The following is a 21,865-nucleotide window of genomic DNA, read 5'->3' on the forward strand; positions in this document are numbered from 1 at the left end:
AGGCGTGCACCTATCTGCATTAATTATTTGAATTATAAAAGCTTCTCATATCGCTAACATGACTGTGCATTGCCCATTATGGATATCTTATTTTGGCAATAATAGTTGCTATACTCACAGTAATGACAATATTCAGATTTTTATCTTAAGAAAAGTAGCCACAGCAGACAGACAGTTACTGACTAGATGATTTTGCGCATAAATTAGCTACAGTAACATACTCAGTCTCATCACATGATCAAAGAGAGCCTCGTTTCCGGGTTGCAAAATTGTCACTTTTCAGCAAAAAACACAATTTTAAAATCCAAATATGTGTGATTCGTGGTCGATCCAATGGGTTTATTTAATATTATTGCTTACATTTGTAGCTGTATTATAACAAAAGTTTTTATACCTAACGGTTTGCCCTGTATGGTTTTTTTTTTGATAACAAATGCTACGACATAAAGAACATAAAACAGGCAGTACAAAAAAAACACATTTATCTTTTAAATGCAATAGAATACAAAGGAAATACTCAGTAAAGTACAACTACTTTGAAATTGTACTTGAGGAAGAATAGAAAATAAAGCGTAAAAAAACTATACAAGAACACATGGAGACGAAAATTGCAAATTTTTTTACATACAGCCATAAGAAGTCATTTGTATCAATAATGCTCCAGTATTTGAACTTTGCCTGCAGGCAATGCATGACAAGATTTTTCTTTTTTTAAATAATGGAAATATGGTATTGGAGTGACTCTCTTGTATTGCAGTATTCTGGAAATAGATATGGCTTAAAGCTTTCATACACACACACACACAAATCCACACACAAAAAACAGGGAAACACAGCCTGTTGCTCTTTTGAAAAGACCTCTGGGCAATTCAGTGATAAGCACTTCCTCCTAACACAATGGCTGGTTTATCTTTGGTACTCTCCATAACCTGTATCCGGTGACAGCCTTTCCCCAATCATGATGTCAATAAACGTACGCCTCTGCCCTTGTTTCCCGTCTGTCCCATAAATGTTTGACAAGACAGCCTCATTAAGGGAGAGGAATGTTATTTTTCGCTTTTCAGACTTCTTCAGGTACATTGTCTGTCACCGTCCTTTCAATAAATAAATAATGGGTTGTACCACAATTTCCCATGCAGTGCTGCTTCGTGACATAAATATGAATACAGCTTTGACTTGACATGGGGTAATGAGACGTTTGACAGCTATAACAGTCATATAGCTGATGGTGCAGAAGGCTGCCTATAGTTTGGTAGAGTACGCTATGCAATCAAAATCTTGCCAGGAGAGTGAAATCCTCAAACCAGCGCCAGAACTTTGGGCAGAACTGTCCATAAGAAATGGTGTATGGGACTCTTAGCTTATCTTGGACATACACGGGAATCAAACCACAGGCTGAGAGAGAGAGAGAGAGAGAGAGAGAAATTAATTCTAATTGGTATATTTCTGCAAAACTGGGGAACAACTTTAGTTTTCTACTCTGGAGCAATGTTTTTTAATGGAGCCAGAGCCCCATATGCTGTACTCAGGAGCACATCTGTGCCAAATGCCCACAGAGAAATCCCCTGTAAAAAAAAAAAAACACTTCAAAACTGTAAGGGAAGAGAAATTAAGACACTGCGAGCATTATTACGCCAGCCTGCAACAAATATCCATCCTAATTGCTCCACAATTTTATTAAACCAGCTATTATGCAGCAATTAAATAAGTTTAAGCCCCAGCTCCAGTTACAGTTTTCAGTGTGACTAATTAAAAAACAAGGGAGCAGGAAAACCCCAGGCAGAAGCTCCCCCTAAGCTGGAGCTCCAGCTCCCCCGCCATGACTGTATTTAGAGTGTCAATCACGGCAGAGTCAGAGGCAAGTCATTCAGGCTGCCTGTTTGATTCAACCCATTCACTCCCATAAGCCCTTTATCTAGACTGTCTCTGCATGGCTCCAATTGTCCTAAAGTTCCATGCGAGTGCATTCAACAGAAGGAAAAAAGCCAGTCTTCCAAATATAACGCCATAGCCCCGTGCTTTACATTGCTCAACGATGGTTACATACATATTCATACACATTACACCACCCATTTACCGTGGTCGTTTTACATTGCACCATATGCAGTAGTGGATACACTGTTCTTTAATCAAGGTCCACTTAGTGTGCTTTGGCCAAAGTCCAGCAACGCTGAGGCTGTCTCTGCCTTCCCGCTCAGGTCATTAGAGGTGCGATGCAAACCGGTGAACACGGAGTACAATAATGAGCCATGAAATGAAAGAGAAATTAATTGGACCCCATTAAAGTAAAGATTAACAGAGATGGATTATCCAGTCCGACGGTTTTTAGCAGCGTTAAAATAGTTTTTTTGTGCGTGTGCGTGCACTGATATTAGCATAACTTATCATAACAGCTGCTTAAACTGCTGCAAAGTCATACTAGCTACATGCTCGAACAAAAAAACTGCTTCTTTTCAAAACTGTTTTTGTTGGCTTGGCATTGTTGTGCAAGTTACTTAATTAATTTCTCAACATGTCACACTAGGAAAATTGCTTTTGCAACTTGTTCATTTGGAGTTATGTTTATGGCCACCTGGTAAATGCAACTTTGCGTTAAGTCTCTAACAACTCCTAAGGGAAATATTGTCTCTTTAGCTGCTAAATGATCCACTATGTTGCCCAACTGGATGTCAATAGTGTCTGTCTGAGTTTTTTTTTTCTGAAAACAGCTGCCGGCTGCAGATGAAAATGACTATGAGAGCGGTAAGAGTGAACTGAAACAGAACAGTTGTGTCTGGACAGCTCAACAATGACCTGAGACTCTCTATGAAGCTGAGCTGCAGATTCTGGTGATAATTCTCTGTGGGTTGACCCTTTTCACAATGTCATTTGATACTTTATTAAAAAATACCCCTTATACCATACTATCCATTAAACTAACCTAAAGGAAGAGTCCAAAATGCAAAGCAAAAATGACAGGAACAAGCAAAATGATCTGACAAGAGACAAAGGGGAAACAGAGGTCAGATACAGGAGGTAACGAGCAACAGGTGATACGCCAGGTGAATCCCATCAGGGCGGGGACGACAATCACAAAGGCGGGAAACACAAGGCAGGTAGTACAACTAGAGATAAGATCAAAACAAAACAGGAAACAGAACATACAGACACTCACAAGGGAACACAAGACAGAAACAACACAAGACCAGGGAGGAAAACTAAGACAGAACCAAAAAACCAAAGAAGGAGGAAGAGAAAACCAAAGCAATATACCAAATTCATAACAGGATATGGACTAACTGCAGTATGACACACTTCTACTGTACATTAGTTCAGTTCATTGGAGTGAGTTTCTGGAGCCAGGTGGAGACACAAGAAGACCAGGTCCCTGTCCAGCTGCAGGCTGTCGGGGCTCATGTCACACTGACCCAGTCCTGGCCTTTGAGGCTCTCAGTAAACTAGTCCAGGGGATCTTAGACTTAGACGTGCCAGTACATCTGGCTCAATAAAGGATATGTTTTGATAAGGTTGCCCTGTGTGGTGCAGTTTTAATGACAGGAGAAAAACAACAATCCTCTTAAAACAGTCTTAACCCTCATGTTGTCTTCTGGTCAAATTGACCCATTTTCCTGTATCAATGTTCTTTTTAACTACCCAAAATAACATGACTGATTCCACACAACGTTCTGTGGCAAGTACAAATCTCTACTTTCATTCATTTTGGGGCGTCTTTTTCAATTTTTTAGCATTTGAAAAGACAATTGAAGTGGTTAGGAAATAGTATTGATTAAAAATTGCCATATTACAGTCTGTGATTGTCCATCAACATCCACTCCTTTAATTTTAGTCTAAATAATTCCTAATTTCTGCTTTTCTAACTCAAACAGTAGATATAATTGCCTATAAATGAGGTTTATTGACCATAAATTCAAAAGATAACTGTAGAGTACTAGAGTTAATAAGTTAGTGTTAAGTAACAAGCATGAAAAGTGTTGAAAAAAGGGACAACGTGATAAAAAGTTAAAAACATTGATAAAAAGCACCAACAAAAGTGTTGATTTTCAATTTTGGCGGGAAGACAACACGAGGGTTAAGCTCAATCATATCATACAAAAAACTTCAGTGCAGTTGTTGGACCTACCAGAGGAATTGTAATTAAAGACTGGAGACCTTTAATATGAAAGTATTAATATATCGCAAATCCAACTTAGACAAGAGTCCCAGCTATCACACAATCAGCACAATTCGCCTACTGCAAAGAAGCAATAATGAGTTCAAATCTGACTCATCAAACCTCCATTGTTTGTGGGTTTAGGAGTCTTCGTACTCTGTGTGGACTGCACTCTGTTTTCCAGAAGTATTAACACGACTGATTATGTCTCATTACGCCAACCATAGACGCTTGTCTACTTTCTTCCCATTGACCTTGAGTGGTTTGGCACCCAATTACTAAGTTTGTTTTTTGGGGGGAAATGCTAGATTTGTGCCTCAATCTTTAGAAAGCCACCGTTTCTCTGTAGCCTTGAGTGAGAGTGACAGCGAGGAAGTGCCAGAACGGAAAAAGGAATTTGTTGGGGAGAAGGAGACGTCAATCACCAAAGTGAAACGCAACAATCTCATGTTGCCTGGGAAATACTCATTTCAAGTGGATTTTGTAATACGCTCTATTTGCAGGCTACATTGGAATAAAAACATCATGTTTAAAACATAACTTGAATCACTAAAATGGTAATCAAGCTGCATAATCTCACATTTTATCTAATTCAATGCAGCCAAGAAGTAAAACACAGGCTTCTAGAACTGCTAACTCATTGCAAGGTGCAATTTATTTATTATCTTATAATGAATGCCCAGGAATCAGGTGTCAGGATGATAACATATCACATTTACCCTTAAAGATTGATGCTGCTCTGCATGGATTTAACTCCTGAAGGGGATTATTGTGCTTTGCCAAAGTTTCATGTTGAGACGGGAAAGTCACACCAGGATTAAAAGTTGATACTTATGCCTGTTGCTGACGGACAGAGCTGGGAAGGTTAGATGCTTTCTTCTCTCCCATCCTCTCTCGCTCTGTGGCTTTCTCTCTCACAAATGTCGTTACTGTTTTGGTATTGATTGCCTGCTGCCTCTTATATTATGCACTCTGCGGTTCGGCTTGCACCGCTCCCAGGTGGGTTTGTCAAAGGGAGAAGACACATGTAGTCGGGCTGTGTGGCTAGGAGCGTCAGAAATCCATACAGGTCACAATCATGTCACCCCATCAGTTTTAATCAGCCTAAGCTGAATACAAGCTGGTGACAGGGCTTAGAGGAGATGTGCCTGTGCCTCGGCTGTTCCCCCGACACACAGACCTGGTTCAATACTTGCCGGATGCCACTGACAGAGACTCATTATCATGTGCGCCTTGAGGCTGGGCTGGATGATGAGACGTATACTGGTCTGGGCCTGTTCGACAGAGAGTTCCAATGCCACAGTGCAATTTGGCCTTGATTGCTTTATCAGAGTCTTCATCACCTTCTGCAGGTCTTACACTGGGGTGTAACGATGCATTGTGTTACAGCACTGTGGCTTTCTCGCATGAGCAAGATTGTTTAAAGTGCCCATATTATGAAAAAAATAACTTTTTCTATGGGGATTTGGGGTATTATTTTGTTTCTCTGGTGCTTACACATGCATACAATCATGAAAAAAACTACCCATGCTATTTGAGTGAGATCCGGTTTCTGAATGTCCTCTGCCTTTAGTCTCAGGGCGAGCTGTTTAACATCTGCACCGCTTGCTACGTCGCTAGCCCAGAACAGGTGGCTAACCGTAGCATGCTAGCTCGTTCTCAATGGCAAACCACTGCTACAACACCCACTAGTTCACCATAATCTCCAAAAGAACTAGGTATTCCACAAGGGCCCCTCTGAAATTTCTCCATTTAGTGCATGTACAGGTACTGACCATGTGTGTGTCATTCAGGCCTGTGTGTAATAGAGTGTAAATTGTAATCATCCCTTGAAATTCCCTAAAAACAAAAGGCTAATGGGAAGGCCATTAGTTTTGCATTTCCTTTGTCAAATAATTGGGGGAATTTGATTTTTGACATGATGCTGGCGTCAGATAATGTAATCACTTTAGTTTTTACATTAAAAACATTACATTAATGTCTGAACCTAAGTAATGGCAATAATTTAAGACAAAACTGCTACTGTGAACTTCATGGTGGTGCTAAAGGAAAAATCGCCAAAGTCAATAGGACTAATCCTCTGGGGACCATGAATATGTGCACACATTCACTCCGCTAGCATGGCTCTTAAAAATACCTCGTCCAGTTTTATTGAGATATATCATTGTAACATTACAATTCTTACGTGTTCAAGTATTATACTTCCAGGTTAAATGCACAAAAGAGACCCCTACATTTAAACAAATGGCGGGTCATAACATTGTAATCAATGGATGCGCGGTGGATCGGGTTGCGGCTGTCTCGCCCTGAATCTTCCCATGGAAGGGCGAGTCTCCAAAGGAGGCCAGTGTTCCTTTGATGAAACCAGTCACAGAGCTTGGAGTGTTGCAAACTTAAAGGCGTGAAAACACAAGAGGGTCAAAAGAGCAAATCCGGCCTTCTGTTCTTGCTGCCTTTTATTGTGAGGTTTGCGCAAGGAACGGTGTGACTTTCTCGACACCGCCAATGAAAAGAGGCTTGATTTTCACAGGCCAGCTGACCTGCTAAGAGCAGGTGTGTCTCAGATACAGTTTCAGTTTTTTTCTTTTTTTCTTTTTCCACTGCACTTCCCAGCTGACGATACTGCTTGACTGATCCAAGTGCTTATCAGGATTTAAATAATGGCGAATCAAGGGTTCAGCTGAATTTCCGTAGTTTCAAAGAATCTTTGAAAGAACTGTGGCTACTGTAACAGAAATAGTTATGGGGACGCCACCTGGAAACAGACATCAATCACTCAGGTAGATCAGCTTTGCTTTTTTCACTCTCACTTAACTGTTTCCGTTGAGTTTGTAACAATATATGAACATAGTCTTCAGCAAAACGCTTTCTCATGTTTCCACCTTGGGCTTTGGAAGGGAAATACCCGGTCTCTTCCTGTAAAGGGATATCAGGTGAGGAAATAACAATTTCAAGTCTTTTGAAAAATGAGGGTATGTTTGCAGGCCTAAAGGATTTGATATGTACTGTATATAAAAGGTTGATTAAATTTGATGTCTCATCCAAGTGCAGGAAGAGAGTGAGTGCTCCTGCTGTGAAGGCAGCATGTTGCAGTTTAAGTGGGATTGCTGGTTACATCCCATTACTTTGTCATCATATCCTGCCTGTTGTGACACTTTATGTAAGCAGAAACAAGCCTGGGAAGGAGCCAGAGACACAACATCCTGTGCCATGGGTTGGCTCTCTCTGACCCCTTACATACAAAGTGCTCAAAATACACACGAGCAAAGAAAAACTGAAATGTTTGTTCAGACTCTTATCTCAAGCTGTACATTTCCCTTTGGGGTTGTGTAAAGTGCGCTGGATGGTTTATGTTTGGGCCTGTAGGATGCATTATGGAGCCGTCAGGAAGATGTGCACAGCTCACTTCCATCTGCAAACTCCCAAGACGAGCCTACCGATACAGTCCAACCACACCGTTACTTCAACCTGACATGTGGTTTGGAAAATAAAGGCTTAGAAACTCATTCTTTGTCACATGAACAGCTACTATGCAACAATTGCTCATCTAGACAAGTTATTAAACCAACATTCTTTAATATAAAACGAGAAGCAAAAAAAGGGATTTTAGTAAGGATGAGGATTCATGGGTGATTACGGTAAGCGTACCTGACTCATTTCCGTTTCCTGTGCCTTTGTGTTGTTTGCGTGTTGGTAGCTCTGCTGCTCACGACATACCAGTTCAGGTTGTTAGATTTGCTATTACAGCGGCTAACTGTCCGCTAAACACTTATTCTTATAGCAGTTCTGCCTAAGCACTCACATATCTTCTCATTTTTTTTTAGCGACTTTTGTTAAATAACAGCTGTTTTAACGCTTGGTAGCTAACGCTACCATACTTTAGCTTAGCCGCTAACGACTTTAGCCTAGCAGTTAGTTATGTCGGCCCCCTCTCCGACTTTCTCCTGCTCGATGTGTGAGATGTTTAGTTACTCCTCTGCATTCTTTAGCGGTGATGGCGTGTGTAACAAGTGTAGTTTATTTTTGGACGTGGAGGCGAGGCTTAGTGAGTTAGAAGTCCGGATCCGCACCATGACAGATCAGTCGTCAGTTACTGTAGCTAACCCCCCCGGTAGTCGGCACGGGCCGGCCTGAGCCTGAGTTAGCCTCTGGTAGCCGTCTCGCGAACTCCGGAGCAGTCAGGACATAGTGCGTGGGTTACTGTGCGAGGACGAGGAAGAGACAGTCGTAAGCTTTCCAAGACGTCGGACCGCCACCAGCCTGTTAGCGTTTCTAACAGATTTTCCCCACTCAGCAACCCCCCCGCTGAGAAACCAACTCTGGTTATCGGCAGCTCCATTCTGAGAAACGTGAAGTTAGCGAAGCCGGCAGCCGTAGTTAAGTGCATCCGGGGGCTAGAGCGGGCGACGTGAGTCTTATCTGAAACTGCTGGCTAGGATAAACGTAAATACAGCAAGATTGTTATTCACGTTGGCGTTAATGACTCCCGGTTACGGCAATCGGAGGTTACTAAGATTAATGTTGAATCGGTGTGTACATACGCGAAGTCAATGTCGGACACCGTAGTTTTCTCTGGACCCCTGCCAAATCTAACCAGCGATGACATGTATAGCCGCATGTCGTCATTTCGCCGCTGGCTATCGAGGTGGTGTCCAGATAATGATGTGGGCTTTGTGGATCACTGGCAGTCTTTCTGGGGAGGACCTGGTCTGATTCGGAGAGACGGCATTCATCCCACTTGGGCTGGAGCAGCTCTCATTTCTAGAAACATTGACAAGTTTATTGGTGACCTAATCCTTGACAATCCATAGTTGGGACCAGGAGCAGAGTCCCAGTCTAACACACTTCTCTGCTCCTTTATTCCAGGTGTTCCCTAGTAAAAATCCCATAGTGACGGTGTCTGCCCCCCGACCATTAAATTATTTAAATCAAAGGTAAACAGAAGAGGAGCAGTGCATGAAACCTCATAAAATTAAAACCACAAGTGCAATAGTTCAAAAGAATAGGAGAATTAAATGTGGACTCTTAAACATCAGATCTCTCTCTTCTAAAGGGGTACTAGTAAATGAATTGATATCAGATTCTAATATTGATTTATTTGTCTTACTGAAACCTGGCTGGGTAATGGAGAATATGTTAGTCTAAATGAGTCCACCCCCCAGTCATATTAATACTCAATTCCTCGAGGCGCAGGCCGAGGAGGTGGAGTTGCAGCTATCTTTGATTCTAGTCTACTAATTAGCTCTAAACCTAAACTAAATTATAACTCATTTGAAAGTCTTGTTCTTAGTCTTTCACACCCAAGTGGAAATCAATGCAACCAGTTCTATTTGTTATAGTGTACCGAGCACTGGTCCATACTCTGAATTTTTATCCGAATTTGCAGAGTTTCTATCGAACTTAGTGCTAAAAACGGACAAAGTTATTATTGTAGGGGATTTTAATATTCATGTGGACGATGAGAATGATAGCCTTAGCACTGCGTTTATCTCTCTATTAGATTCTATTGGCTTCTCTCAAAGTGTACATAAACCGACTCACCGTTTTAACCACACCCTCGATCTTGTTCTGGTATATGGTGTTGAAATTGAACATTTAATAGTGTTCCCACAGAATCCCTTCCTATCTGACCACTGTTTGATAACTTTTGAGTTTATACTGCTGAACTACACGCCGTTAGGCAAAACATCCTATACAAGATGTCTATCTGATAGTGCTGTAGCTAAATTTAAGGATGCGATTCCGTTAGCATTTAATTCATTACCAAGTCCCAAAGTAACGGAGGACTCCTATGCTATTAGTCCCTCCCAAATCGATCATTTTGTTGATAGTGCAGCAGGCTCGCTACGAATGACTCTAGACTCTGTTGCCCCTCTAAAAAAGAAGATAATAAAACAAAGAAGGTTAGCTCCATGGTATAACACTGAAACTCGCAAATTAAAGCAAATATCGCGGAAACTTGAGAAGATCTGGCGCTCCACCAAACTGGAAAATTCTCGTTTAACCTGGCAAGATAGTCTTAAAACGTATAGGAAGGCCCTCCGTAATGCCAGAGCAGGTACTACTCGTCATTGATAGAGGAAAATAGGAACAACCCCAGGTTTCTTTTCAGCACTGTAGCCAGGCTAACAGAAGGTCACAGCTCTACTGAGCCAAGTATTCCCATAGCTCTTAGTAGTAACGACTTTATGAGGTTCTTCAATGATAAAATTATAACTATTAGAAGCAAAATTCACCAAGACCTGCCTTTAACTGGCTTATCTCTAAACTCAGGAACGTTAGAAACAGCTGTAAAACCAGATACATGTTTTGACTGCTTTGCTTCACTTGATCTTTATCATTTAATTCAATTATTTCTTCATCTAAGCCATCAACCTGCCTCTTAGATCCCCATCCCGACTAGGCTACTTAAAGAAGTTTACCATTAGTCAACACTTCACTACTGAATATAACCAATTTGTCTTTATTAACAGGCTATGTACCACAGTACTTTAAAGTAGCTGTAATTAAACCTCTTCTGAAAAAGCCAAACCTTGATCCAGATGTTTTAGCCAACTATAGACCTATATCCAACCTTCCATTTCTCTCTAAGATTCTTGAGAAAGCAGTCGCCAACAGCTGTGCGACTTTCTGCATAGCAACAGCTTATTTGAGGATTTTCAGTCAGGATTTAGAGTTTATCATAGCACAGAGACAGCACTTGTTAAAAATTACTAATGACCTCCTAATTGCATCAGACAAAGGACTATCTCTGTACTTGTGTTATTAGATCTTAGCGCTGCATTTGATACCATTGACCATTATATCATATTACAGAGATTGGAACATTTAATTGGCATTAAAGGGACTGCTCTAAGCTGGTTTAAGTCTTATTTATCAGATCGATCTCAGTTTGTTAATGTTAACGATGAATCCTCTGTGCACGCCAAGGTTAGTCATGGAGTCCCACAAGGATCTGTGCTCGGTCCAATCCTGTTCACTTTATATATGCTTCCTTTAGGCAGTATTATTAGGAAACACTCCATAAACTTCATTGTTATGCAGATGATACTCAATTATATCTATCAATCAAGCCGGATGAAACTAATCAGTTAGCTAAACTTCAAACGTGCCTTCAGGATATTAAAACCTGGATGACCTGTAATTTTCTAATGTTAAACTCAGATAAAACTGAAGTTATTGCTCTCGGACCCAAGCACCTCCGTGACGCACTATCCAAAGATATAGTTACTCTGGATGGCATCACCCTGGCCTCCAGCACACTGTGAAGAATCTTGGAGTCATCTTTGATCAGGACATGTCCTTTAATTCCCACTTAAAGCAAATTTCAAGGATCGCCTTTTTCACCTACGTAATATTGCAAAATCAGGAATATCCTGTCTAAAAATGATGCAGAAAATTAGTCCATGCATTTGTTACTTCTAGGTTGGATTACTGCAATTCTTACTATCAGTCTGCTCGAAAAAATCCATAAAGACTCTACAGCTGATCCAGAATGCTGCAGCACGTGTTCTGACGGGAATCAGGAAAAGAGATCACGTTTCTCCTGTTTTAGCTTCTCTGCATTGGCTTCCTGTAAAATTTAGAAAAGAATTTAAAATCCTTCTTCTCACCTACAAAGCTCTTCATGGTCAGGCTCCATCTTATCTTAAAGAGCTCATAGTACCTTACAACCCTGGGAGAGAACTACGCTCCCAGAATGCAGGGTTACTGGTGGTTCCTAGAGTCTCTAAAAGTAGAACGGGAGCCAGAGCGTTCAGCTATCAGGCTCCTCTCCTGTGGAACCAGGTTCCAGTTTGGGTCCGGGAGGCAGACACCGTCTCCACATTTAAGAGTAGGCTTAAGACTTTCCTTTTTGATGAAGCTTATAGTTAGGGCATAGAATCGAATATTGTTAGGGAGTAGTAGTTAGTCACATAGTTTCATATAATATAACTAAAGGGAGACTTGGCATACAGCCCGATCCGGTTGGGGAGAGTTCTGGCCCGGCCGGGCTGGAGCTCTCTTTACCTCGTCTCTCTTGGTTTTGTTGTAATAGTTTTAGACAGCTGGGGACTTATTTTGATACACTAGTTAGGGCATAGAATCGAATATTGTTAGGGAGTAGTAGTTAGTCACATAGTTTTCAGATTTATCTAACATATAATCAAGAATATAATAGAACTAAAGGGAGACTTGGCATACAGCCCGATCCGGTTGGGGAGAGTTCTGGCCCGGCCGGGCTGGAGCTCTCTTTACCTCGTCTCTCTTGGTTTTGCTGTAATAGTTTTAGACAGCTGGGGACTTATTTTGATACACTGAGCTCCTCTCTCCTCTATCTTTCTATCTTTTCATTTATGTGCATCCATGTCCCAGAAATGCGTGTTACTAACCTATTTCTGGGGAGTCATTCCCCGGAGTCCTTATGTTCTTTTTTCACCAGCATGTTCCCTTGGATCAGAGAGGCTCCGAAATCAGGGTAGCAGCTGTCGCCATGGTCCCGCTACACGTTCTGTGATGCCATGTTCAACTGCTACACTGCGGTGCCCTGCTACGTCCTGCAACGTCCTGCTACGTCCTGCTACGTCCTGCTGTGCCTTGTAATGCCGCACAGCGTCCTGCTATGCCATGAACTACTACAAAGAACTTCTACAAACTACTAATTTTTTCTATTTTTATTGCCACTCTTCACGCTAACCCCAACCGGCCCGTCAGACACCGCCTACCAAGAGCCTGGGTCTGACCGAGGTTTCTGCCTAAAAGGCAGTTTTTCCTCGCCACTGTCGCACTGTTGCTTGCTCTGGAGGAAACTATTAGAACTGTTGGGTCCTTGTAAATTCTGGAGTGTGGTCTATCTGTAAAGTGTCTTGAGATAACTCTTGTTATGAATTGATACTATAAATAAAATTGAATTGAATTGAATAGTAAGTCATGTTTTTTTTGTTTTTTTTAGAGAATGAGATTACAAACAGATGAAAGCAAAGTGCTCTGGGAAATGCATTTGTAGACCATCACTATGCTACACACCGCAGAATAAAACTGTTTTATGGAAACTAGGATGCATAATGGAATAATACTATGTGCTACACCTGGATGCAACCAAGCACAATAGTTTAGATTTTTGCAAAGATTCATCCTACCTCCATTTGTTAAAACAGATAGGCCCAATCCCAAATTCCAGACTCACAGATTTACAGACTTTGGTGTGTATTCTCACAAAATTCGTAATGGTTTAGGATTGTCCTAATGTCGAATTTCAAAGGGCGTGAGGGTTTGAGTACACACTTACCTTTTCAGGGAGTCTGCATCGACTTTGTCAATTCCCAAAGTAAGTCCAGTGCAGATTTGAGTCAAATTTGTGAAATTCATGAAACAATAAATTTTTCTTATTACAAACAATAAGAGAAAATGGGGATCATTTCAAAAATGCTTAAGCTATCTGTGATTGTTTGGTTGCTAACGTTAGCTCAAAATGCCATTAAACTGACAACCTTTGTTGTGTTTGATTGCTTGCTTGTAGCTAAGATAGCAGTCATTTCAAAAACATTTTAGCTATCTATGATTGTTTAGTTGCTAACGTTAGCGCAATACGCCATTCAACTGACAGCCTTTGTTGTGTTTGATGCTAACTTGTAGCTAAGCTAGCAATCATTTCAAAAATGTTGTAGCTATCTATGATTGTTTAGTTGCTAACATTAGCTCAAAACACTATTCAACTGACAGCCTTTGTTGTGTTTTATGCTAACTTGTAGCTAGCAGTAAACCAGCTTGGTTAAGTAGGTCCATTTTTACTGTGTTGATAATTACAGAAGTCTCTTGTTAGCATCTTGTATGCTACTTGTTGCAAAGTGACGCATGCGTAACTCAAATCTGCACTTGACTTCAAAGCGTTGTGACGTTTACCACGTTAGAATATACTGAAATCTTAACTTACAAAGGTAAACAACAGCAGGACCAGTAGTTAAATTGGGCCGGGGCTCTCCGTGGGGATCAGTCCCGGCACATGAGCCTGCTCCTTTGTGTCCCGTTGTGCCTGCTTGCAGTTAGTTGCCTACTGGAAATATGTCACATAAAATTTGATAAAAGTGATACTTTTGAAAACACATTTCTGACAATAAATGAAAGATTTTTTGAATGGCGTGTCTATTTTGTCAGGGCGGAGATGAGATGAAAACAGTCGGAACATGGCGACAACTGGCACAGCACTGCAGACAATTCACCACTGTGGGTCAACAACATAACGCCCTGTCTACATCGGCAGGATTAACAGATAACATGGTGTGTGTGTGTGTGTGTGTTGTACTAGTAGTAGTAGTAAAGTTAAAAAATGGGAGAAGAGAGTTTGTCTGAGGTGGACCTGGTCTCCACAGACCCAAATCTTCTCAGCTCTTCTCAGTCTCTTCATGGGGGACGTTGTGTTTAGCACATTGTATGGGTCCCTTCTTATATCATGGCAAGGTAACACAACGTGCATATAATGTATATAATATGTGTATAATGTGTAATCAAGTGATGACTGATGAACAGTAATGTAAATGCTAAATGCCCTCTGTTGATACTACATCAACGCAAAGTATAGGCTCTTAACCCCCACATGACATATCCCAATTTAACCCCTGAACACAACACACGACCACAGAACGGACCGGAGCTGTTGTCCAGCTTGGAAAACAAGAATTTAAAAAAATTTGAACTCTGCCAGCCGTCTCCCGCGTGGAAAGCAACAAACTTAAAATGAAAATACCCAAACTGTCAAGTGTCAGCAAAGTCTTTCTTATTAATTGTCGCCAAGGTTACGTGAAGTGCCGTCCCAATCCCATTTATACCTATCTGAGCCCATGTGGCCTCACACACGCACTCACTTAGCACCTGAGATCAATTAACCCTCGTTTTGTCGTTTAGTCAAAATTGAAAGTCAACGCTTTAGTTGACGCTTTTTAATCAATGTTTTTAACTTTTTCTTACGTTTTTGTCCCTTTTTCAACACTTTTTTCAATGTTTGTCACTTTTGTTTGACATTTAACACTATGAAACACTAACTTATTAACTTTAGTTTTAAAGTTGATTTTGGGATTTATGGTCAATAAACTTCATTAAGAGGAAATTATACCTGATGTTTCAGAAAAGCAGAAATTAGGAATTATTTAGACTTAAAGGAAAGTACTGTATTTTGATGGATAATCACAGACTGGAATATGTCAACTTTTACTCAATACTATTTGAAAACCACTTCAATTGTTTTCTCCAGATGCTATAAAATTGAATAAGACGCCCCAAAATTAATGAAAGTAAAAATTTGTACTTGCCAAAGAGCGTTGTGTGGAATCAATCATGTTATTTTGGGTAATTAAAAAGAACATTGACATAGGAAAACGGGTCAATTTGACCCAAAGACAACATGAGGGTTAAGTCTGTGAGTTTTTAGTCCTCCTTAGTCCTCAGGGCTCACTTTGGGATTGGGCCTGTATAGTGACTTAAAAGTCCTTAAAAGTACTCATTGTTGTGAAGTTTTGTGAGTTGTGATTTCAGGTTATAAGGTGAGTAAGTCCAGCAAGCTCATCAAAAGATTTTGTAAATTACACATGGTAATTTATAATATTTTAGGGGTAAGTGCTCTGAGAATAAGGAAATATGGAAATATTGTGTGTCAGTAAATGACATGAAGGCTGCATACAAAGGAAAACTCTCCTCCCCCTAAAAAGAAAATAATGATGTGTAACTTTTTGAAGTGACTAGAACCAAAATGACTTATATTAAAATGTTGGTGTAATTATGCCAATATGATTATTTTGCAGGCTCCAGGCCATCGGTCAATACTGGTAAACTGGATAGTAAACTCCCAAACACTGATTCCCCTCAAAAATCATTCAAATGCCTGATAGTTTTCCTTTTTATCACTCTGTGCACACTCGCGTTCATGTGCAGCGGTCACTTTCTCAAATAGGATTTGCCTTTATTGTTATTAATATGTTTGCGAGTAGACTTAAGAGTGAAGAATGTTATTTTATCTTTCACTGAGTACAAAACGTTTAGCAGTACATAGAGGTCCCCAGGTCCATAATGTTCATAGCAGGCTTGCTGGCATGTGCACACACAACCCACAATAAACACACAATACACACACACACACCCACGTATATCCACAAAGAGAAGCAGCCATGGGACAATAACCAGTGGAGCTGCTCAGTGTCACCGACCCCACCTAACTACGTCTCACATGACTGCCACAGTATGATCTCATTCCACCTGAGAAGTGCTCCCAGCAACAGATTAAACTAAAGTTAGTTTGGGATTATATGACCCTAGATTGATGTAAAAGAGATATTGTGAAATATGGTTGACACATCTGACCTGACACTTGATCAAAATGCTGCTTAATTATTTCAACAGGGAAAAACAAATTAAAAACATTATTGGTAGAGTAAGGTTAAGTTGACCTATTTGGATATCTCCCTGTCATTTTATATGAACAATACCAACTCTGAAACACATTCTGTTATACATCTGTTGATGTATATGCACATGAATTAGAATTAAAACTATTATTTTTGCAATTTCAATTACACAGCATGCCATAACGCGAGTTCAGAAGCTTTTACTTTGAAAAACTGTTCAAAGCTGACCTGGTTGTCTGAATACCACAGCTATGAATAATGGTTCCCATAGCACCCCTATCGATAACAAACAAATAAATAAATGTACTAATAAATGTTGCAATTCAACCCATTAGTATGCCAGGAAAACAAAATAAGATACACATTTTGCTAAGAAAGGTTAAAGCTGTTATTGTTATGGTCCTAGCCATATTGTATTTTTTTGTGAATGTCTTAAAATGTTTGTTACATGGACTGACACTTGTTGTGTGTGTATGTGTGTGTTGGTGTTGATATTGACCAACCGTTCTTACATTCCTAATCAATTTTATTTGTATTGGACTAAACCTGTATGTACTATTATAATTATTTCATTGTTTTTAGGTGTGACATTGCAAGACCTGTCCAGGGACAGCACATGTGAAAAGCATTTTGGAACATTTTGGAACATTTTACAATTTATGTAGTATTTCAATCAGGAGAGACATGTTTGCAGATATGCAAAAAGGTTCATTGTGATAAAAAGTACATAGTCTTTGGCGATTAGACTCCATCGCTATACGAATAGCTCATATTTAGGGGTAGAGAACCATCACAACCCCACGATGGAATCTAGACACCGGTGGTGGTGACGAAGGAGCCCGAAGACCAGACCGAAGGCTCCGGACCGGTCTGCTGGAGTAGAGGACTGGAGGTGGAAGGGGGGTTGCCTGCAACAACAGCTGATAGCAAAGGGAGAAACAGATTTGACCCTTGTGTTGTCTTCCCGTCAACCACGAAAAAAATAAACCAATCGCTTTTCCGACATTTTTCTCACTTTTTCAATATTGTGGGTGTAAGTTATTTAACATTTCTAATGTTGACATTTTCAGCGCTTATTTCAAAGGCCAATTTTTGGTGATAAAAAAACTGAAAACGGTTGTGACTCTGCGATTGGCCCTTGAAATTTGTGTACGATTCTGATTGGTTTAGCAGGAATCCAACAGCTGATTAGATTTAGATAGAGAGTTAGAGATGATTTTCCTGACAGGATGCGACAGTTATACACAGCATGATAAAAATGTACATTTATTAGGATAACAGCTGATTTGATTGAGGAAAGCATTGATCAACAGAGAGAATGTGTGCTGCGCTACATTAGTGTGCATTGTCCCTGTTAAATAAACCTGAAAATAAATAAAATATGTAATATGTAAATAGATTTTCATTGCATGTGATATTGCAGCTACTGTTGTCTGGTTGCTGGAACAGTTCCAGCAGGCTTATTTAGTCCTGCAAATGTCAAAATGTGTTTTCACGACAGTATTAGCCATGTACATGGATTGCGTCAGTGTCAAAACTGAATCTCTTAAAGGGCCGCACAATGTTGAAGTCATCAGTAATAAGTGGGACCGTTTACTTTGGCAGGCTGGTACAATACACAGGTTAGTTTGACATTAGTTTGACAGATAAATAACACCAGCTTTGCCGCACCCCAACCACTTGTTATGGAACAGTAACACTTGTAACGGCATTACAAGACAAGAAAGTTCTGTTTGCAAAGTACACATTTCCAGCAGTAACGTCATTGTTAGCGTTGAGTAGAAATCAACCCTGAATTACACAAAGAGCTGTCAAATTAGAGGATTCATGAACATTTACAGCCAGGGCAAAAATGGTTGAAAAGACTTGGACCACGGCCATTCTTCTGTCCACATCATGTTTCAGGTAATGAGTAATGCTCTTGTCTCACCACTTCTCGGTCTGGTGTTGCCGCTTCAGTGAAATCACCCTTTCTTGGCAAGTCTACTTTCTGTAGAACAAGCCTCTCTCCTATTACAAAAGGCTGGGCTTAATAAGCGTCTAGGCTATATCACCACTGGATTCAATTTCCTCAGATCTTGAAAACGCCGCTGTAAAAAATAGCTGAAATTTACTGCTTTGCCCCTTTAGGTTTTCTTAAAGGGAGATTCCCTTGTGTTGGTTCTTTTAGTCCTGCCAGAGATATTGCTTAGCACTAGTTATAGGGCCTGTGGGAGAAATATGGAAATTTTACAGTAAGAAGTTTAGAAGCAGTGTAATTGGAGTTGGGCCAGGGTGAGCCGCCCCCACCTCCCCCGTGTCCTGCAGCATTAGAGGCCTCGGAGCCACATTCAAATCTGCATGCTGTACAAACAAGCTCTCTTAATTAGATCAGGCTTTAGTCAAAATGGTTAAAAAAAAATCTATAAGTGGGAATATGCATGTGCCATTGTGTAGCACAAGCATGTCCCAGAGGTGTCATACTAAATTGTACAGTTTTATGGCTTCTAAACTTTAGTAATTGTTTAGTTTACTGTATTTCTTTTAACAATTTCAGTGCTGTTAATCAATATCACATTAAGATCCATAAGATCCATTTAGGTGTTGTTTTGGAGCTTTTGATACAACTTTACCTGCAGAGAGTTTGCCAATTTTTCGTGGAATTAAAGATGTTTTAATTTCCATTTTTTTCTGAGCACTTTAAAGCGCCCATATTCTGCTCATTTTCAGGTTCATAATTGTATTTTGAGGTTGTACCAGAATAGGTATCCATGGTTTCATGGTTTCAAAATTGTTGTACTGCACATTGCTGCAGATCCTGTTTTCACCCTGTGTGTTTAGGTCTCTGTTTTAGCTACGGAGTGAGAATCTCACTTCTATACTAACTTTGGAGTAGCACATGCTCAGTAGCTAGGCAAGATCCCATCAGCCTGATAACTCTTTCTCCAACTTTAGTCAGTCCTAGGCAGGAGCGCCATATAGGGGGGAAAGTTAAGACAATTCAAAGGGCCCATGACTGACAGGGGCCCCAAAAAAATAGGTTCAAACTAATGTAAAATTAACCAACCCAATTAGATTTTTTGTCATGGGGCCCAAAATTCCTGGCTGCGCCCCTGAGTCCAATGCAGGATTAGCTGAAAGACTTCTTCTAGATGAGGGGACAGCAGAACAGGGACAGGAAGTAGTTCTTTTGGAGATTATGGTCAACTTGTGTGTGTTGTAGCAGTGTTTTGCCATTGAGAACGAGCTAGCATGCTAGCGCTAGCATGTGCTACTGTTAGCCACCTTGTGTACGCTAGTGACGTAGAAAGCACCTCACCTGGAGACTGAAGTCAGGGGACATTCAGAAACCGGATCTCACTCAAAACACCATGGATAGTTTTTTCCAAATTTGTTTGCATGTGGAAGCACAAGAGACACAACATAATCCCAGAAAAAGTGATTTTTTTTTCATGATATGGGCCCGTCGAAAAAACAGTTTGACATTTTCGGAAATGCATTTCTTTTACTTTCTTGCTGAGAGCAAAGCTCATTTCACACATGCACTGCGACCCTGAACGTATGTAGGCATTACTCAGAGGAGTTGGATGTTAGAAAGCATATGTCTGAATCAGTTGGACCAGACGTTCTTCCTAGTGCACAATATGTGTAATGTCCAGTTGATCCCACGTCTGATTAGAGCATGTCGTGATCCAGAGAATTCACAGCGAGTGGGCGTGATGTTTGACTAGTGCTAAACTGGAAGAATACAAACATCTGAAAAAAGAATATGATAGAATAGAATGCTTTTATTGTCATTATACACAAGAGCAGCACCTGTGCAACGAGATTTAAGCAACCCCTTTACAGTGTCCTCAAAAAAATATAAAATGTAAAATTTAAGTTGTGCAGAATAAAATAAGGGAGGAATGTGGAGCACATTCATGTATATTTCAATTGAGAGCAATTATAAACATATGTAAAGTAGTAGAGAGATAAAGGGTACACATTATGCAGAAATATAGAAATATAGTTTGGTGTATCAAAGGTCTTGAGTACTATATATTGCACAGTAATGAGATTAAATGGTTAAGTACAACAATAAATAAATATTGCACTGTAATGAGATTAAATGGTTAAATATTAAGTAATGCACTGTAATGAAATTGCACATAATTGTCCTTTTGGGTATTATAAATATAATACCACGTCTTCTGAAATTAAGTTACAGTAGAGGTATAACAACATGTTATTTTAAAGAGACAGCTACTTCAGTGGAGTTCTTCACAGCATCATAATGGAGGTCAAAATCTGCACTTTATTTTTATGGGGTGCACTGGAATAGGAGAAGCTGGTTTCACTAATGGCGATGTTACACAACCAGGTAGGAAAATGAGTTTTGAGGTCATGACATCCACTTCTTAGCCTCAGATGTAAGTTTTTGCATTCATTTAGGCCTTATCGCGATAAAACAAGATGACACGAAGCTGAGAATGCAGGAGCTGAGCTCCCCCTCTGGCTGTCTGTCATAAGTCATGCTATCACGGATCATGATGCAATACCCTGCAAAGGGAACTACTGCAGCAGATCATTACAGCAGTAGAGTACAGCAAAGTACAGTCTTTTAACGCACGGCCTGCAGGATTCTGTCCATGTGGGTTTAGATCTACAGAAGAGTCGCTTAATTTTGCACCGTTTGCTATGACTTTAACTGACTTGACAATGAAAGCGTTTAACACTACAGGTAAACTCTGCAGCTTTCAGTCAGAGACAACTAAATGAAAGAATGAGCCTGCCGAACCGATTAGACACAGTAAATGTGGAATGATTTTCAGAGGGTTGAGTCATGCACATTAAAATAATCAAGAATGGCTCAATGGTACGCTGACTGACAGCGGTGCTGGAAGTGATTTTGGACAAGAGAAAGAAAACTAAGTGAGTATGAGCAGAACATGTCAATCATCTGTGGGTGGAGGTAAACAGGGTGACATGAGAAATGTTTCTTAGGTAAATATAAGGAGAATACATGATTTGGCGTCAAATCCACGACGTACGTACATGCATACAGTAGATATGTGCAGACCCTACACCTCTCCAAAAATGTAACTACACGTCGCTGCAACGCAGACCGCAACAACTGGGATTGGTCGTGCCTTTGTGTTGCAATTCCTTCTCCAGAAACAATATGAAATCAAGGAGGGTTCAATTTTCCTGCCACAGCTTTCCAACTGTGTTCAGAAAGCATAGAGGAGACGCTTCGTTTATCGCAGTACTCACTCAGGAACTAATCCCCATCACTCTCTCACTCGCTCTACCCCACACTCCCCAGCTCTGCTATTTTCTCAACACTAGAAAGGCCAACGGGTCAAATTTATGATAAACA

At 40.4% G+C, this 21,865-nt stretch overlaps 1 long non-coding RNA gene across 1 annotated transcript; it reads right to left on the reverse strand.

The window, feature by feature from the left end:
- Nucleotides 1-5,787: 5,787 nt before the first annotated feature.
- Nucleotides 5,788-21,635, reverse strand: LOC116672041 (uncharacterized). Its single transcript, XR_004327449.1, has 3 exons — nt 21,571-21,635; nt 13,413-13,418; nt 5,788-5,798 (listed from the first exon to the last, which is right to left on the reverse strand). It is a non-coding gene; the product is annotated as an uncharacterized LOC116672041 (long non-coding RNA).
- Between the last annotated feature and the right edge of the window lie 230 nt (nt 21,636-21,865).

This window comes from Etheostoma spectabile, chromosome 22 (assembly GCF_008692095.1).
Source record: "Etheostoma spectabile isolate EspeVRDwgs_2016 chromosome 22, UIUC_Espe_1.0, whole genome shotgun sequence".
Classification (NCBI taxonomy): Eukaryota; Metazoa; Chordata; class Actinopteri; order Perciformes; family Percidae; genus Etheostoma; species Etheostoma spectabile.